Below are 18,100 nucleotides of genomic sequence, written 5' to 3'. Positions count from 1 at the left end.
AAGTTCTCTAACGGATTCTCGGGGGATGTCCGGCGTATTTCTTTTAGTGTCTGCCAGTTGTTATCAAAATTTCGTATCCTCTGCCGCTGGATGCACAAGTCTGCGACCATTCGCACCGATTTCCTCTTCACGCCTGATGTCTCTTATCATTTCAACCTGCTGTGGATATTCAGCATTATTCAGGTGAGTACTATATAGTGTTTTCTGTATGTAATGTTTTTTGTAGGCAATCTAGTTTCGTAAAATCCTACCAAGTAATCGTAGCCAGCCATTTGCTTCATATGCAACTGGGTGTATACGGTCGTACCACCATATTCTATGTCTTGCACTTTGTCGCTCACTAATATTTCTATTAGATAAGCGACTGATAAACGCTGGAGTCAAGGATTCCACTATTTTACGCATATTTTTCCATCCTGCCCAGCACAGGTAGAATGTTTATGACCGCTAGCGCCCAGAGACCAACGGAACGAGCAGGCGGTTACGTAGTAACGGATAACCAAAAGAAGTTCAGAGCGTAGCAAAGTCGTCTTAAGCGTATGCCGCATATTCGACAATCCAGGGTGTAATCCAAATCACAAACGTACATCAGGCGAGGTCAAAACCGTACTGCTCAACGGTGCATAAGTAAATGCTTCAGATTTTTTATTCGTGTCAAAGGCAACAATTACAAGGGAATTAAAAGAAATTAACAGTTATAAAACATGTAAGTAGACAGTGGACATTAACATGTAAACATGAAAAAGTACAAGGAAATCTAGAACTAATTTTCTTTGGTCTAAACGTGAGCTACATTCAAAGCATTACAGTTAGCACACAGGCAGAAGTAATTGTACATGAATGAACATTCATAAATACACTCAACTATAGACTAACAGACATTGAATTAAACTGTCTTCGCCCAGAAACGGGCAACGTCCAGGGCGTTAGAACTGGCCAGCATCAACTCACGATGACGGGCACAGACGGCAGCTGCGCGGGCGAGACACCGTCTGCTCCTCTCCACACTCACAAGTTGAGGGTCCTCCAGCGTATCCTCATTTTTCAAGAGTTTTCTTACACCACTCAACAGCAGTTTGTAATCTGCTGACGGTACACCGGCTCTCATTATCACCGGGAGGTAGTTCTTCTCTTGATTGTCTCCAGCCTACAGGAGCAGTCTCTACTCTCTTTCTCCATATGTCTAGCCTTTGATCTGTGTTGTTGTTGTTTACATAGACCCTTACAAAACTTTTTCTGGACTTCAAGCCAGACGTTGCTGGCGAATGCCCAAATAATGGGTGAGTGTCAGATGTCGCGGCTCTATGTCCTTCTGCTTGAGCAGCTGCTTGACGCCTGATGTCGGGCGGAGATGTATCTGACAGGTGATACAGGCACCCAGTGATTACTCGGCACGTCTCATTCAAAGCGATGTCCACGGGCCTAGCATGGCAGGAGTTACGCCAGACAGGCCGTGAGTATTCGACCGCAGACTAGCACAACGCCAAAGCCCAAGTCAGAATAGTGACTGGCTGTGCAATCCAGTTAGATGCCCTTAGTTTTCGTATGATATTATTCCTTGCGGACACTTTCATTTTGGTGTTCTGACAATGCGTTTTGAACGTTAGGGCCCGATCTCAGGTCACCCTAAGATACTTTGGGGAAAATGAATGTTAAAATTGAGTGCCATTCTATGAAATATTTAGTTGTTGGTTGGTTTGTCTGTTTTTAGGTAGAAAGCACTGACTTGCGTTTTCGTAGGGTGAGACCTTAAGTTATTATTTTTGTAGAACCGTCCTAGTTCTTCCAGTGTTTCAGACAGCTTATTTTCGACGTCATGGAAATCTTTTCCCTGGCTGGCTAATGCGAGATCATCCGTATACAGAAAACTCCTCGTGTACAGCGGGAGTGGTTGGTCATTCGTATACATATTAAAGAGTGTAGGGGCCAGAACACTACCCTGGGATAGCCCATTCCCCTGTAATCTACTGCGTCCTCCTCGAAATTCCACGTAAAATCTCCTGTTGCTAAGGAAGTTGGCTATTAAGGTGGTTAAAGTAGAGTCATTAGTGATGTTATAAATTTTTTCAGGAGTAATTTATGGTTCACAGTCTCGTACGCAGCAGGCAGGTCAACAAAGGCCACACATGTTACCATACGTGATTCAAACCCGTTTTCCACGCACTGGGTGAGACTAAGGATCTGTGATGTGCAGCTCTTACCCGGTCTGAAGCCAGCCTGTTGAGGTACGAGTGCAGAGTCAATTGCTTCTGTCATGCAGTTCAGAGTCATTCTCTCCAAGGTTTTATACAAATTGCAAGGACGAGATATGGGACGGTAGTTCTGAGGGTCATTGTTCTCTTTACTGGGTTTAAGGATAGCGATGACACGAGCTTTCCGCCAGACTTTGGGGGTCCTACCAGAGCATAAGCAGTTGTTAAAAGGATCTAGAATCCATTTTAGTGTTGCAGGACCAAAACGTGTTAGTTGCTCATTACTAAGGTCATCCTGCCCAGCAGTCTTTCCTGTTTTACACTTACTAATCGCCCTCTACAACTCTCCCGAGCGGAAGGGTCTAGACAGGTTGGTAACAGAAGTACGCATCTTATTAGACTTTGGCTTGATGTCTCGGTTACCCGAATTCCCATTTAATAATAGTTGACGGGCAATATCGTCGGCTGTTATGTTTGCATGGAGGGTCGTGCTAGCAGGGTCATTATTAAGGCATCTGAGAAGTTTCCAGGCTTTCTGGCTGTTCTTGCTGAAGCCAGTTTCCTCCATAAGCTTGATCCACTGATCCAACTTGGCGCTTGATATTGATTCAAGTAATTGGAATCAACGAGATATTCCACAGTGAGATTTTCACTCTGCAGCGGAGTGTGCGCTGATATGAAACTTCCTGGCAGATGAAACTTCCTGGCAGATTAAAACTGTGTGCCCGACCGAGACTCGAACTCGGGACCTTTGCCTTTCGCGGGCAAGTGCTCTGCCATCTGAGCTACCGAAGCACGACTCACGCCCGGTCCTCACAGCTTTACTTCTGCCAGTATCTCGTCTCCTACCTTCCAAACTTTACAGAAGCTCATTCTGGAAACATCCCCCAGGCTGTGACTAAGCCATGTATCCGCAGTATCTTTTCTTTCAGGAGTGCTAGTTCTGCAAGGTTCGCAGGAGAGCTTAGTCGGGAGGTCACATATATCGACATTTCTGCCAGTTAGTTCGTTAGTTCTTTTGGTACGAAAAGCTACTGCCAAAACAGTATCCAAACCTTTTGTCAGAAATTTTCTACGAGGAGATGGTCACATTTATATAGTCATTTCCGACAACGGTCCACAGTTTCGCTCAAATATTTGGTACGCACTTTACGACATTACAAAATTAGACCCATCTTTATTTTACACTATTAGCCTCAGTCTAGTCCTTCAGAACGAATTATGCCCATAAATTAACAAGCCATGCAGAATATATTGTCATCGTCAGCGCCGGACTTGGGCCAAACACATTCACACATTCCGAGAGATCCTCAACGAGTTACCACACGATTCTAAATCGTTATCTCTGTTACTTACACTCAAAAATCAACAACCACAAGATCGTATCAGGAATTTAATACCATCTACAGCTTCAAAAACATTACAACATAGGGAAGCAGTAGATATCGCGCTAAAAAACATCAGAAAGGCTGTAGAAAGAAGAAAGAAATCTCAGTAGGGACAAGTAAACATCAAATAGCTATACGTTGGACACAAAATTCTGGTAAAATCTCATTCTTCATCTTGTAAAACCAATTCTTATATAAGGGACCTTACAGGATACGTAGAATTATACACGACAACGTTGTGAAAACTGAACCGATTCAGACGCACAAGAGCAAGGGACTTCATCAAGTCTCACATATCAGACCATATGTAGAATAATCCTATGTACTAAAGTTAGACCCAGACGATAGAACCTACGTGTCACCTGTCACTACAGCGCACAGCAACAGCTAGCGATAAACAGTGTTATTGCATCTCATGCCAGATCGACTCCCGTCGCGCAGCAAGCCACTTTTGACAAGAATCGGGTGACTATCTTCGAGCAACGAACTTCATTTACCGCGCAACAACTCGAGCGATTTGCTGCCATGACGCATACGCTAAACAATCTGCTATGAACGTCGAAATTTCATGTAGAGACTGAATAAGAATAAACAATTTCTAATAAAATGAACATTTAGATTATTTTTTACACCAGTTCAGAGATGTTACACAGGTAGTCAGCAACGTGTTGTTTACTTGAGAAATACAGTCATAGTAATACAGACATTTAACACTTTCTACCAATTTTGATTACAGATACAGACTGGTTGTGAGAGAGTGATGCTGTGTTTACTGAAACGTAATATTTACAATGATAGCTATGAAGTGTTCTTTATGTGGAAATAAGTGGACGAAAACAGGGCAGGGAATTGTTATTTTAAGCTTATATTGAGACGAAGACAGTGGATATGATTAATGTTGTAGTAGGATAATGATATTTATGTTGGTGAGGTACATGAGATGACAATTAAATTAGATTTATGATGCATACTGTAACAGAATGAGGCAAAAAGTATTTGGTATGCAAATAGAATAGCTAATTCACAGGATAAAATTAAAGCCATATGGTCAGTTGTGAAGGAAGTGTCTGGTCAGCAGCACAAGGTTGATGATATAAAGTCAGTTCGCAGTAATAACATTTCTGTTACTGATAAATCAGATATATGTACAGTATTTAACAACCATTTTCTGAGCATTTCTGGTAAATTAAATAAAAATTTATTTTCTACAGGAAATCATATAAATTTCTTAGCAAATGCCTTTCCGAGATTGACGTCTGAAATACTCCACTGTGATACAGACAAGAGGGAGATTGAGTCAATAATTAAATCACTGAAGACTAAGGACTCTCATGGTTATGATGGAGTGTCTAGTAGAATATTAAAGTACTGTGCTGCACATGTTAGCCCTGTATTTAGCCATATTTGTAATTTTTCCTTTACGAATGGTCAGTTTCCTGAGCGATTAAAGTACTCAATAGTAAAGCCGCTTTATAAAAAGGGAGAAAGGGGTAATGTAGATAATTTTAGACCTTTTTATGCCATCAGTGTTTGCAAAATTTATCGAAAAGGCTGTGTATGTAAGGTTCATTGATCATTTTATATCACACGATTTGTTATCAAATGTACAGTTCGGCTTTAGAAGTCGTTTGACAACTGAAAATGCCATATTCTCTTTTCTCTGTGAAGTACTGGGTGGGCTAAACAAAAAGTTTCGAACGCTTGGCGTATTTTTTGATTTAACAAAGGCATTTGACTGTGTTGATCTAACAATATTGCTCCAGAAGTTGGATCATTACGGAATAAGGGGAGTAGCTCACAATTGGTTCACCTCTTACTTTAGCAACAGGCAGCAAAAGGTCATTCACAATGTTGATAACGGCTGTGATGTAGGATCTCAGTGGGGTACTGTCAAGTGGGGGGTGCCCCAGGGATCACTGTTGGGGCTGCTCCTGTTCCTTATTTATATAAATGATATGCCCTCTAGTATTACGGGTAACTCTAAAATATTTCTGTTTGCTGATGACACTAGCTTGGTAGTAAAGGATGTTGTGTGCAACATTGACTCGGTTTCAAGTAGTGCAGTACATGACCTCAGTTCATGGCTTGTAGAAAATAAACTAACGTTAAATCACAGTAAGACTCAGTTTTTACAGTTTCTAACACACAATTCAACAAAACCTGACGTTTTAATCTCACAGAACGGGCATATGATTAGTGAAACTGAACAGTTCAATTTCCTAGATGTTCAGATAGATAGTAAGCTGTCGTGGAAAGCCCACGTTCAGGATCTTGTTCAAAGACTTAATACTGCCACTTTCACTATTCGAACGGTATCGAAAGTGAGTGATACATTCACACGAAAATTAGTCTACTTTGCTTATTTTCATTCACTTATGTCGTATGGTATTATGTTTTGGGGTAACTCTTCCCATTCTAGATGGATATTTTTGGCTCAGAAACGGGTGGTTCGGGCAATAAGTGGTGTGAGTTCACGAACCTCTTGTCGACCTCTGTTCACGAGTCTGGGTATTTTGACATTGGCCTCTCAATATGTATATTCCTTATTGTCGTTTCTTGTTACCAATATTAGTTTAGTTCCAACAATAAGCAGCTTTCACTCTGTTAATACTCGGCAGAAATCAAACCTCCATTTGGATCGGACTTCCTTAACTCTTGTGCAAAAAGATGTGCAGTATACTGCTGCATCCATTTTCAATAAGCTGCCACTCGAATCAAAAATCTTAGCAGTAATCCACGTGCTTTCAAATCGAAACTGAAGAGTTTCCTCATGGGTCACTCCTTCTATTCTGTCGAGGAGTTCCTTGAAAAATGAAGCTGATTCTCATTCTACTGCTGATAGCGTTTGCTTAAACTTATGGACTTATTTTCTTTCAGGTTCATGAACATTTATTTTTATCTGTTATTACTTTTATATTGTAAGTTCATGTACTGACACGTCCCATGACCTTGGAGATTTGCTCCTCAATTTGGTCCTACGGAACTTGACATGTAAATAAATAAATAAATAAATGATTATCACGATTAATGTACAGAAAGAGTGAGTGAGCGGTGGTTTAGCCATAGGGAACCTTTTTCTTGTTATAGTCCATTTTATGCACTGTGAATGCATTTCGTGTTTATAAGCATAAAAGGTAAGTTTTTGAAAAGATGTGGCTGGATGATAATGGTGAATGAAGGTAACGTGACTTAAGGCAACACAGTTGTTTCTTTGATGTGGAGCTTATAATTATCTGATGCAAATTATCTAACTCTTTTACTAGACATATACTGTCCTTCTTTTCATCAGAGCAACACAACATGTAACAGTTATACGTTTCAATGATTCCAGGAGAATATACTTTTGTCCCCATTTGTCCATGGAAAATATTTTACTAAGTTGTGATTCAGTTTTGATTGCTGCTCTGTACTGTAACACACTCTTTAATACACTCCTGGAAATGGAAAAAAGAACACATTGACACCGGTGTGTCAGACCCACCATACTTGCTCCGGACACTGCGAGGGCTGTACAAGCAAGGATCACACGCACGGCACAGCGGACACACCAGGAACCGCGGTTTTGGCCGTCGAATGGCGCTAGCTGCGCAGCATTTGTGCACCGCCGCCGTCAGTGTCAGCCAGTTTGCCGTGGCATACGGAGCTCCATCGCAGTCTTTAACACTGGTAGCATGCCGCGACAGCGTGGACGTGAACCGTATGTGCAGTTGACGGACTTTGAGCGAGGGCGTATAGTGGGCATGCGGGAGGCCGGGTGGACGTACCGCCGAATTGCTCAACACGTGGGGCGTGAGGTCTCCACAGTACATCGATGTTGTCGCCAGTGGTCGGCGGAAGGTGCACGTGCCCGTCGACCTGGGACCGGACCGCAGCGACGCACGGATGCACGCCAAGACCTTAGGATCCTACGCAGTGCCGTAGGGGACCGCACCGCCACTTCCCAGCAAATTAGGGACACTGTTGCTCCTGGGGTATCGGCGAGGACCATTCGCAACCGTCTCCATGAAGCAGGGCTACGGTCCCGCACACCGTTAGGCCATCTTCCGCTCACGCCCCAACATCGTGCAGCCCGCCTCCAGTGGTGTCGCGACAGGCGTGAATGGAGGGACGAATGGAGACGTGTCGTCTTCAGCGATGAGAGTCGCTTCTGCCTTGGTGCCAATGATGGTCGTATGCGTGTTTGGCGCCGTGCAGGTGAGCGCCACAATCAGGACTGCATACGACCGAGGCACACAGGGCCAACACCCGGCATCATGGTGTGGGGAGCGATCTCCTACACTGGCCGTACACCACTGGTGATCGTCGAGGGGACACTGAATAGTGCACGGTACATCCAAACCGTCATCGAACCCATCGTTCTACCATTCCTAGACCGGCAAGGGAACTTGCTGTTCCAACAGGACAATGCACGTCCGCATGTATCCCGTGCCACCCAACGTGCTCTAGAAGGTGTAAGTCAACTACCCTGGCCAGCAAGATCTCCGGATCTGTCCCCCATTGAGCATGTTTGGGACTGGATGAAGCGTCGTCTCACGCGGTCTGCACGTCCAGCACGAACGCTGGTCCAACTGAGGCGCCAGGTGGAAATGGCATGGCAAGCCGTTCCGCAGGACTACATCCAGCATCTCTACGATCGTCTCCATGGTAGAATAGCAGCCTGCATTGCTGCGAAAGGTGGATATACACTGTACTAGTGCCGACATTGTGCATGCTCTGTTGCCTGTGTCTATGTGCCTGTGGTTCTGTCAGTGTGATCATGTGATGTATCTGACCCCAGGAATGTGTCAATAAAGTTTCCCCTTCCTGGGACAATGAATTCACGTTGTTCTTATTTCAATTTCCAGGAGTGTATATGGTAGCTCAATGAATTTCATGAGATTTCTCTTTGTGGTAGGTTCTATTTTCTTGTTTATATTACTGAATAACCTTACTTTTTCTGATCTGTATACAGTTACATGCAATCAAAATTTAATTTCTACTGAAGTCTGTTGAACCAATCTGCCTTCTCTTTGTCTGACAGATCAAGATTACTGTATGAAACGGTGTCATAATAATCGAAGTGTCTGGAAAATTTTTGAAATGAAGTTGACATGAATAGACAATATTACAGTAAGAGAAAAGACATTCAGGAAGTATATGGGATATTGGGATATTAATGAAGATTTTTTTCTTTACTTTTCAGCTTTAGTCTCTTTTTCCATGGGATAGGATTCGATTATATTACATCTATTTTTCTACTAACTTGTATGACATTGTAGACTGTCTTCTTGTCTTTACGTATGATGTAACGTAATAATATGCACTGCTTTAGCTTAAGAAATTTTCAGGGTGTATTTACCTTTCATACTTATGTCATTTGTTGAGTTTCTTCGTTATGCATATTCTCTGTAAAAATTTTTACTGTAGAATGCAGCGCCATTAGTATGATAATCATGTTAAATATAGTAGTGCTGGGAGCTCTCATAAGCCATTTAAGGTTTATAAGAAATCATGAAAGATGTATAAGGACGAAACAAAGAGAAAAAGGTAAGAAAGAGCAAAGAAATAATTACTAAAATGAAATATGGAAATTGTTACGTGTGGCAGATATGACTAATGATTAGACAGGGCAAAGATGACAAATGGTTAGGTAGCGCAATGGAGCTAAATAATACGAACTTATGAGAATGTATGGAACATATGACAGAAAGAAATAAAGAGTACAGTAAATAGTGGTATTTGTTGAAAGTTTGATGAAACTATAGGGAACAGGATTAAAAGGTGCACAAATTAAAGAATGAAATATAACTAGATAGCATACTAATTATGGCCATTTTAGGTATAAACATAGACTGACGTTTGACTAACTGCATAAGATATGCTTTGATGTCAAACTTGATTACTGCCTAATCCATGGTTTTCGTAATTGTGTATTTGTGTTCTCCTTATATCTGTGGGTGAGACCACTATCCTTATATGTTTATTTCTTGTGTGTAATCACTAACATTATGTGTCTCTTTCTACCTGATTCCCTATATTTTGGTGTATTTCATTTATGTTCAACCAAACATATTAATTTGAATAGAGTTAGAATCCTTTGTGGGATCTAGGATCATTCTGTACAGATATCGTAATTGCTTACTACTAAGCCTTTTACTGTTCACTGTTTCACATGATTTACTTGTCTGATGTTTCTGTTGTCCATTACTGAAAAACCCTGACGCTAGTTTTTTCTTAATTTTTATAGACATAGAAATCTGTTATTACCATTTTACTATATGTGCATTCACGTATACAACGATGTAAAATCTTATTACTCCTGTCTTAATATAAATAACTGTATATTGTAAATGTAACAAATTGTAACTAATCGACCATTCACCACAAATGACTGAGACCTGCTAGGGCAGAAGAAATACTTCTACTGATTATACGCCAAAATATTCTATCAGATGTTGACATACTTCACTGATACAAGCTGCAATTGACTTCAAGTCTTCAACATTGCAAGATGGCTTTGGAGTTATCAATGGAGCTACAGTGTGATTCAAGCAGATACTATGACATTTTACTGTTTATGCGTGTGTGGGGTTGTCAGCTGAGAACTGTGTTTAGTCTCACTGGTTGTGAATCTGCTTCCACACACGTCCCACAACATTGACATTATTGCAACGAGCTAAAGAAAGTTTGGTCGTTTCTAACAAGGACACTCTCATGCCTACTTTCATCATGGAAATTATCATCGCCATATGTCAGTGTGCCTCAAAAATGTAGACCTTGTGTGATATAGACACTCTGACCTACTTCCTGTGCGATGCCAAAACAGTGTAGATTACAAATACTACTTCAGTACAACATGCGACATATAAACTATCAAAATAACCGTGTGCATGACGTTTCATGGACATTATAAAAAAATTAATAATCTACTAGTGGTGAATTCTATAAATTAATCATTCATATGTTCTTCAATTTTGTATCAATTTTTTACTTATAGTTCTATAACTCATATTCTTGTAAAACTATTCTCCTCTTTGTATTGTTGACAAGTTTTGAATGTTCCTATCCATAATGTTTAGAATTTTGTCCTCGTCCCATCCCTATTTGGAATGACCCTCAGAGAAAATTCTACTGGGGGTGGGGGGGAGGTGAAGGATATGTACGATGTTTCTGTCATTTTGGTTTTTTGTATGTCATCGTCGAGCACATCAGAGAGAGAAGAAGTTACGTTATTGTCAAACAATATTTGCTCTTGTTGTGGCACAGTCTTTTCCTCTGCACAGTCTGATTCATTCTTAGTTGAAGTGTGATAGGTGATGGACGTATTCAGTAGTGCTGTGTCTAGTAGTGATTCTGTTTGTTAGATAAAGAATGTGGTAAATAACAGCAAGGGTGAAAATGATGTGCTCATTGAGCGGTCAAAGGAATACGTATTTCGAATAATATTATTATTTTTGAAGAGAAGAAGTTTGAGGAAAGACTCCAACATTGCCCAGCTAGGAACGATTATTGTCAGCTAGTTAACTTGCTCAGACCTGAATCTTGCACCAACATGTTAATTGATTAATCTGTTTTATTTTTATTGAAATTCTCTGTTATCACTGCATCCTTTTTAAATCATTGTTCACTTTGTTAGGCAGAGTATTGTTCAGACCAATGCTATGTGTGAAGATCTGTATTGGAATATCATTTCATAGGAATAGTTATTCTTCCCACCTCACTGTCTACAATTTCGCATCACCTCATGGAGTCGTTTGAATATGTATTTAGAAACAGAAATTTTGCTTAGCCGCTGCCTGCTTGCTGTTTGCTGTTGTGCTTTCGAGAAATCTCCAACAGTCAAGACCCGAGGTAAGTGTAAATTTTGTTTAGAGTCAAATAACTGTTTTACTTGAGTTGTAAGGTGTCAGGCAAATCCAACACCTTCCATGAAAACCGTGACATGATAAGAAAATCCAGTAGTATGTCACATAGCTCCGAATAACTCGTGACATTAAATTAACCAAAGTAATACGAGTAACGAGTGAGCAAATGGAATACCACAGACTAACATAAGAATGCCTAAATCCATGTCATACCCTCCCACCGTGAGACAGACGCAGTTCCGAGGGGAGAAACGAGAACAGAAGCCGAGAGCAGAACCATGTTAAGCTGGAAGGTCCTACGATAAGGAATGGACACCCACGTCGCCAGCAAACCGTTAGGACTACCCCCAAGCCCATGTTAAAAACTAGAGCGCTCCAGAAGAACAGTATAGATCTTACGATAACGCAAAAAGGGCCACCCCCCAGCCACAAGTTTTAGCGTGAGACTTTTTCGCGTCTCTGTTACGTCAGGACCACCCCCCAGCCCATGTTGAAAGATAGAGCCCTCCAGAAGAACAGTATAGATCTTACGATAACACTAAAAGGACCACACCAGCTGCAAGTTTTAGCGTGAGACTTTTTCGCGTCTCTGTTACGTTGCAAACTTTAAAAACATTGCCCCACCACGAAAAGTATACCGTTTGTCATTGGATGGACAGAATTTTTGTAGGCGGAGCTTAAGGTTAACATTGAGACGCTGATTGGTCAGATGAAAACACAGCCAGATAGTTTTTTTAAACCAACTTCGGTAAATTGTAGTAAGGAGAAGTTAGGAAGAGAGTTGCTTCCGAGACAGCGAGGTGAGCGGAGCTGTGCTGCCCGCCGCCCCCTGACGGACACCGACAAGGTAATGAACGCACGCGATGCCGCATAACAGCGCATAAAGCTTCACTCAGAACTGCAGAAGTCTCATCTGTTACACCCCCTTTTTTGCGTAATACTAGTGTCGATCGTCAATTAAAGCTCATGGTGTTCACATTTGCCACTTGAAGTAAAAATCTGAAATGCGATGATTTTTCTGTTATATAGTTATTGAGAAGCCACATCAGCCACTGTAATTTACTACAAGTTAGATAAGTAATTAAGATAATTGAGGGTCACTGTAGACCATTTTGATGGTTTTCTCTTTTGTGAAACTTAATTTAAACCTAGATTATAGATGTGATATGGCATAGGTCATCCTTCGATCCATTGTAGAACTTGGAAACCCATTCAGGGAATATTCGTTCACATTTTTGTTGAACACAGTTGGTTTTTACCATCCTGTATTAAAACATTTCCTTTTATCAATAGTGCAATTTATAAACAATGTTTTGTGAGTAGAATAAAATTTCCAATGGTAAACTTAACTGCTTTTTCGACGTTATTTTACCAGCTAACTAAAAATAGGAAAGCCTTCAACCCCTTCCACTAAATGTAGTTAGTATTAACATTTTTTTACAGGGAGTGCAGTGGAGCTGACGCTGAAATCATTAAGTATTTGGTTATATCATCGCTAGTCTCACTGAACTCTTCTGAACTCTACATGTCATGTGTGGTCTGACGTCTCCTTACCAGCAACAGGTCCCAGGTTCAAACTAGTCAATTCCCTAAAAAAACACGCTCAGAGCGTCGTTGTGCGAAAGTGGTAGGGAGACACGATATAGAACAGACAGACACCACGCAGAATGTTAGAGAGTTGCGCATTTAACATAAAGACAAGTTGCATTTAGATCAGTTACAGTACAGTTCATATGAGATTCTGTTTAGTCAAAGTGTAGCGTATGAGTGTAAGCTGGATAACTGTTTGTGAAGACATAATTTTTGGAAATACGTAGATTTTATAGAGTGGGAGGTAAAGTTCTTGCTAAATTCCATACAAAAACAAAATATAGTGGGGAGGTTATAGATTGATTTTAACGAGTCAGCCGCAATTCTCCACCGGCTAAGGCCCACGAGAAAGACTGGCCATGCCGCATACGTCACAGCGCGTGACACGGGGCTCTCGAGAAATATAGGCTCCCGTAACAAACTGGTGACGTCACACTAGTCGGATTTTCCGCTACACTTCGCGAATACTCTGCTCCATTCAGGGCCTATGGGAAATAATATTTAATTGAAAAGGTATCAACAAATTGTCTTAACTTCGTCATGTGCTATCGAGAACTTCCACGCACTTAAACAAGGCGCAGTCAATTCTTATTAAACTCATCTGACATAGTTACTCCCATCCCGTCGGAGACGGCTACTGGCGCTATTAAGATTAGCAGTTGGAAACCATTTGCGGCAGCGTTAACGGAGTGGGAAAAGACCTACAGTTTCTTCCAGCAGGATGGAGCAGCTGCCCATACGGCCGGACGGACCTTAGAGCACATTTCCACAATCTGCACGCCTGACAGTGACTTTAGCAGAGGTCAGTCTGGTGGCAGCCCTAGCTAGCCACTCACATCATCTGACCTGTCAGTGTGGAGCCCTCCGCTCTGAGGCGTATTGCAAACAACGTTCATAGTCTTCAAGAACTGCAACAGAATATTTCCGATAAGACTGCATCAGTTCCAGCAGTCCAGCCTTCACCAGTTGGCTAACCAGGGCTGAACAGTGCCAAGGGATGAATGGTGGTCACTTTCAACATATGTTACACTCAGGTCAGTAATGCATTTCTTTCCCTCTGCATCTATACTCTGGAACTCTGTTTGATGGGCCACTTTTATTTACCACACACTGTAGTTCCTGCCAAGTGATTAATGCATACTGTAACCAGCAACACTCCTTTCAGACTCTACTGGGTCAGATCAGCAACACAGCAAATTCCACTTCACTACGGAGATAGGAAAGAAGGGGTCCTGCCTTTCCTCGACGTGAAAGGTAAGCAAAAGCCCGATGGTAAACTGAGGCACAGAATAAATAGAAAGCACACCGCCACAGATGGATACTTACATTCATTATCCTCCCACCACCCAACACAGAAAACAATGCGTCCTGCAAACTTTAACAAAGAGGGTCCACAGGATTATCGATGAAGAGCATCTAAACGCTGAACCGCAAAACCTCATGTCCATTTTGCAGCCACTGGTTATGGCATCAAGACGACAGACAAAATTATGGCGACAGAAGATGAAGGCAGGGCAGAATGAAGCGAAAACAACTGCCGTACAACCATATGTTGAAGGTGTCACTGAACTTGTGGGCAAAATTCCCCACCAAGCAGGTATCAAGCCGATTTTTCGAAGCAGCAGCAGAATAAAAGAACTTCTTGCCTCACCGAAAGATGCAGTTGGCAGCCCGCATGCTGCTAGAGTTTACGAAATCGGGTGGGGAGTGTGACTAGAGCGCGTAGGCCATACTGGACGGTCGATCGGCACGGGGATATGTCAACATGAGAGATATATTAGACTAAGACAGCAGGCCAAGTAAAAATTTGGAAATTTGTGGTAAGGTTTTATGGGACCAAACTGCAAAGGTCATCGGTCCCTAAGCTTACGCACTAGTTAAGCTAACTTAAACCGACTTACGCTAAGGACAACACACACACTCGAACCTCCGACGGGGGGAGCCGCTCGGACCGTAGCAAGCCGCCCCAGACCGCGCGGCAACACGCCAAGTCAGCGGTGACGGAACGCCAGGATGAATGCGGGAGGGGGGGGGGGGGAGATGAGGGAGGCGGTGTAACATGGGTCAAGCGGCCGGGTACAGGCTTCCGGCGCCTTGGCTGCCAGCAGTAACGCTGAGGAAGGGCAGTTCACGTGAAGCGGCAGAGACGGGCGAGCAGCAGACCACAGTGACCGCACGTACTCACAGTACCGACACGCCTCAGTCGGCGTCAGGTAGCAAGTAAACGGCGCTGCACCACAACTGCCGACTGTTTCTCATTTGCCTGTCTCCACCAGTGGCAAGCAATATCCAATAACGCAAACACCAATCAAGAACGTCAACTTCTACCAATACAATTAAATAAGGCAAGCACCAATAAAGAACGTCTAACATTTGTTCCCCTCATTTTCAATACCCTATAAGATTACGGTAACAACCTCTTTCGCCATTATAAAAGAACGAAGATCTCTCTCATTCAGCAGTTAGTCGAACCACTCTGACTAAGGCCATTTGAAACAGTGGCCGAAACTTGAGATTTTTACACATTGACAATTCGGTTACGTACCATCCATCCATGACAGCATGCCACGGTGTACCTGTCACTATATTTTCGATCCAGTCGCAAACCTGGTTACGCATCTCACAGAAAGTACGTTGATGAGTCTAAGCATCATTACTGCCTGCTCAAGAGGATGTTGGTCCGCCCTTGGAATGCAATGCAGCAGCGATTCTAGGTGGCATGAATTCGATAAATTCTCAGTAGATTTCCAGAGATGCACCGGGTGTCTGCACACAAATGATGCAAATTACGGGCCGGTGGGTTGTGGGCGAGGAGTTGGCACCTGGTCCCGCCCCAAATGCCTTCTGTAGGATTAAGATCAGGTGAGTTTGGTGGCCAAGATACCAACGTGGATTCACTACTATGTTCGTTAAACTATTGCACTAAGATCCTGGCCTTGTGACACAGACGGTTAACATACTGGAAGATGCCACCGCCGTGGGGGAAGTCATCAACCAAGAAGGGACGTCAATGGTCCGCAATACAGGAGTGTTCACGTTCTTCACAGCAGTCATGGTGCCTCCGATTACTGCCACAGTCTCACGAAAGCCAAGGTAAATGTCACCCATAGCGTAACACTGCTTCCAGTGTCCTGCGTCCACGACTCGGTGCGTCTATTGAGCAGCTGGATGACGTCGTGTCCGTACATGACCATCGATCTGCTGCAGAATTAAACTTCATTCATCCGACACGTTTTCATTGATACGTGTTAGAATCTTGATGATCCCGAGACCAATGCAGTAGTAATGGACGATGTCGTAGGTTCGACACGGAAACACTGAAACATAACTGTTGTTTCGATAAGTGTGTTGTTTCTCTCTTTAAATAAATTTGGTATCGCTAAGTAAGGCATGTAATAGTATCTTTTCGTCGTATGAAAGCTGTGAGTACCCTTGGAAAGGCAATCACCTAGCTGTGTATTAAATGATCAACTTATGAGATGAGACCTATTCTTTGAAAGACATTTGTTTTATATAATTTACGTAACTGTAAAAATGCGCATCGATTACGCAGTCAAAGAAACATTTTAACAGAAGCTGAACTGAGCGTTCCGCTTAGATCCAAACAAAAAATATGACGGTAAATACACACGTAGCTCTTCAGATTTTATCGTACTTCTGCTCGTAATGTGAAAGCGTAAAGAAGGCCGTCTTTAAGCCACACAAGTGAGCGGTCTTGCCAGCCTGCAGACAACAGTTATTAATTAATAAAATTCAAGTAATTTATGTTCGATTCTGTAAATCGGAAAGTTGTTGTTATGAAGGTGTTGAACGGTGCAAGAATTGTTTTGAAGGAAGGAGAAAAGTAATGACTGTAATTTGTGACAAAAACGTGAACCAAGAAGCTAGCACAGGACAGGCTGAAATCTGATCGCACCATACAGTCAGAAAATTACTCATGTTAGTTATACTGTTTATAAATAAGCCCTAACTGCTTGTGAGAATTATTTGAATATATCCAGTGTTTACCAGATCTCTTGCTCTATTCTTTTCCTTTTTACTACAGCAGAGAATACTGCGGCATCCTGGTCGTAGACAGAAGGCCGCTCTTTATTTTCCATACCACTCTTAGCTGCCACATTTATTTATGATTTCATTTGCAAATGCAATATTTTTATTGTTTATTGTTAAAGGTCCCTTATGTAATTATAAAATTCATACTGATTACATAAAGGAATCCGGGTTGTTCTTTTCTAAATAATAGAAGCCTTTACCTAATCAAAAACTCGCCTCTTTCTGACAACGTTCAGGAGCCGACCAGAAGACGGACGTCTTCGACCTCTTTCGTGTTTCCTGTGGCAAAGCTGCGCCACACTGGGAACACGACATTTTAGTATGGAACACAATACATATAATTACCAGATTAAAATTGAAAAAATTGAAATACATTAAATTAAATTTATTTATTTATTCTTTTATCGAACTAGAGGCACCATTACTTCTTCAAACAGTTTTTATTGTCGAACTCCGCCCGATGACTACCATGGTTGAACCCTAATTATGTCTCACTCCTTTTTTTTCCATCTTACCACTCACCATCCTGGTGCGTGTGAGTGCATGACAGTTTGAATGAAACAAATATATGCATACATTGAAATCATGGTCACCCATGGACAGTAGGAGTAGTGTAGGATAGTACAAACTTAGCCTGTTAAGCAGAATAAGGAAAGGGAAACAGGGACCAGACATAGTCTAACTTAAGATAGTAGGTGCTGTCAGTTTTGTCAGTGCAGAATGAACACCCCCACCACTCAGTTTGAATAGGCGGGAGGTTGAGCAGGAAGGGCAGCCATGTCAAACAGACGGGGGCTGAGGTGAAGACGGAACGGAGGGAGTCGAGGTGAGCTGCTCGTGGATTGGTAAGAAAATCCATCCATCCCCTTTCTCTTCATCCACCTCTCCTCCCTCCTTTCTCTATCCATCCGACTGTCCCTGTCCATCATCTCCACCCCTTCCTGTCTCTGGCCATCTTCACCATCCTCTCTCTCTCTATCCATCTTCTCAATCTTCCACTCTCTGTCCTACTATCTCCTATTATCACACTCAC

This window comes from Schistocerca cancellata, chromosome 2 (assembly GCF_023864275.1).
Source record: "Schistocerca cancellata isolate TAMUIC-IGC-003103 chromosome 2, iqSchCanc2.1, whole genome shotgun sequence".
Taxonomy (NCBI): Eukaryota; Metazoa; Arthropoda; class Insecta; order Orthoptera; family Acrididae; genus Schistocerca; species Schistocerca cancellata.
Note: the sequence above shows the minus strand (reverse complement) of the source record.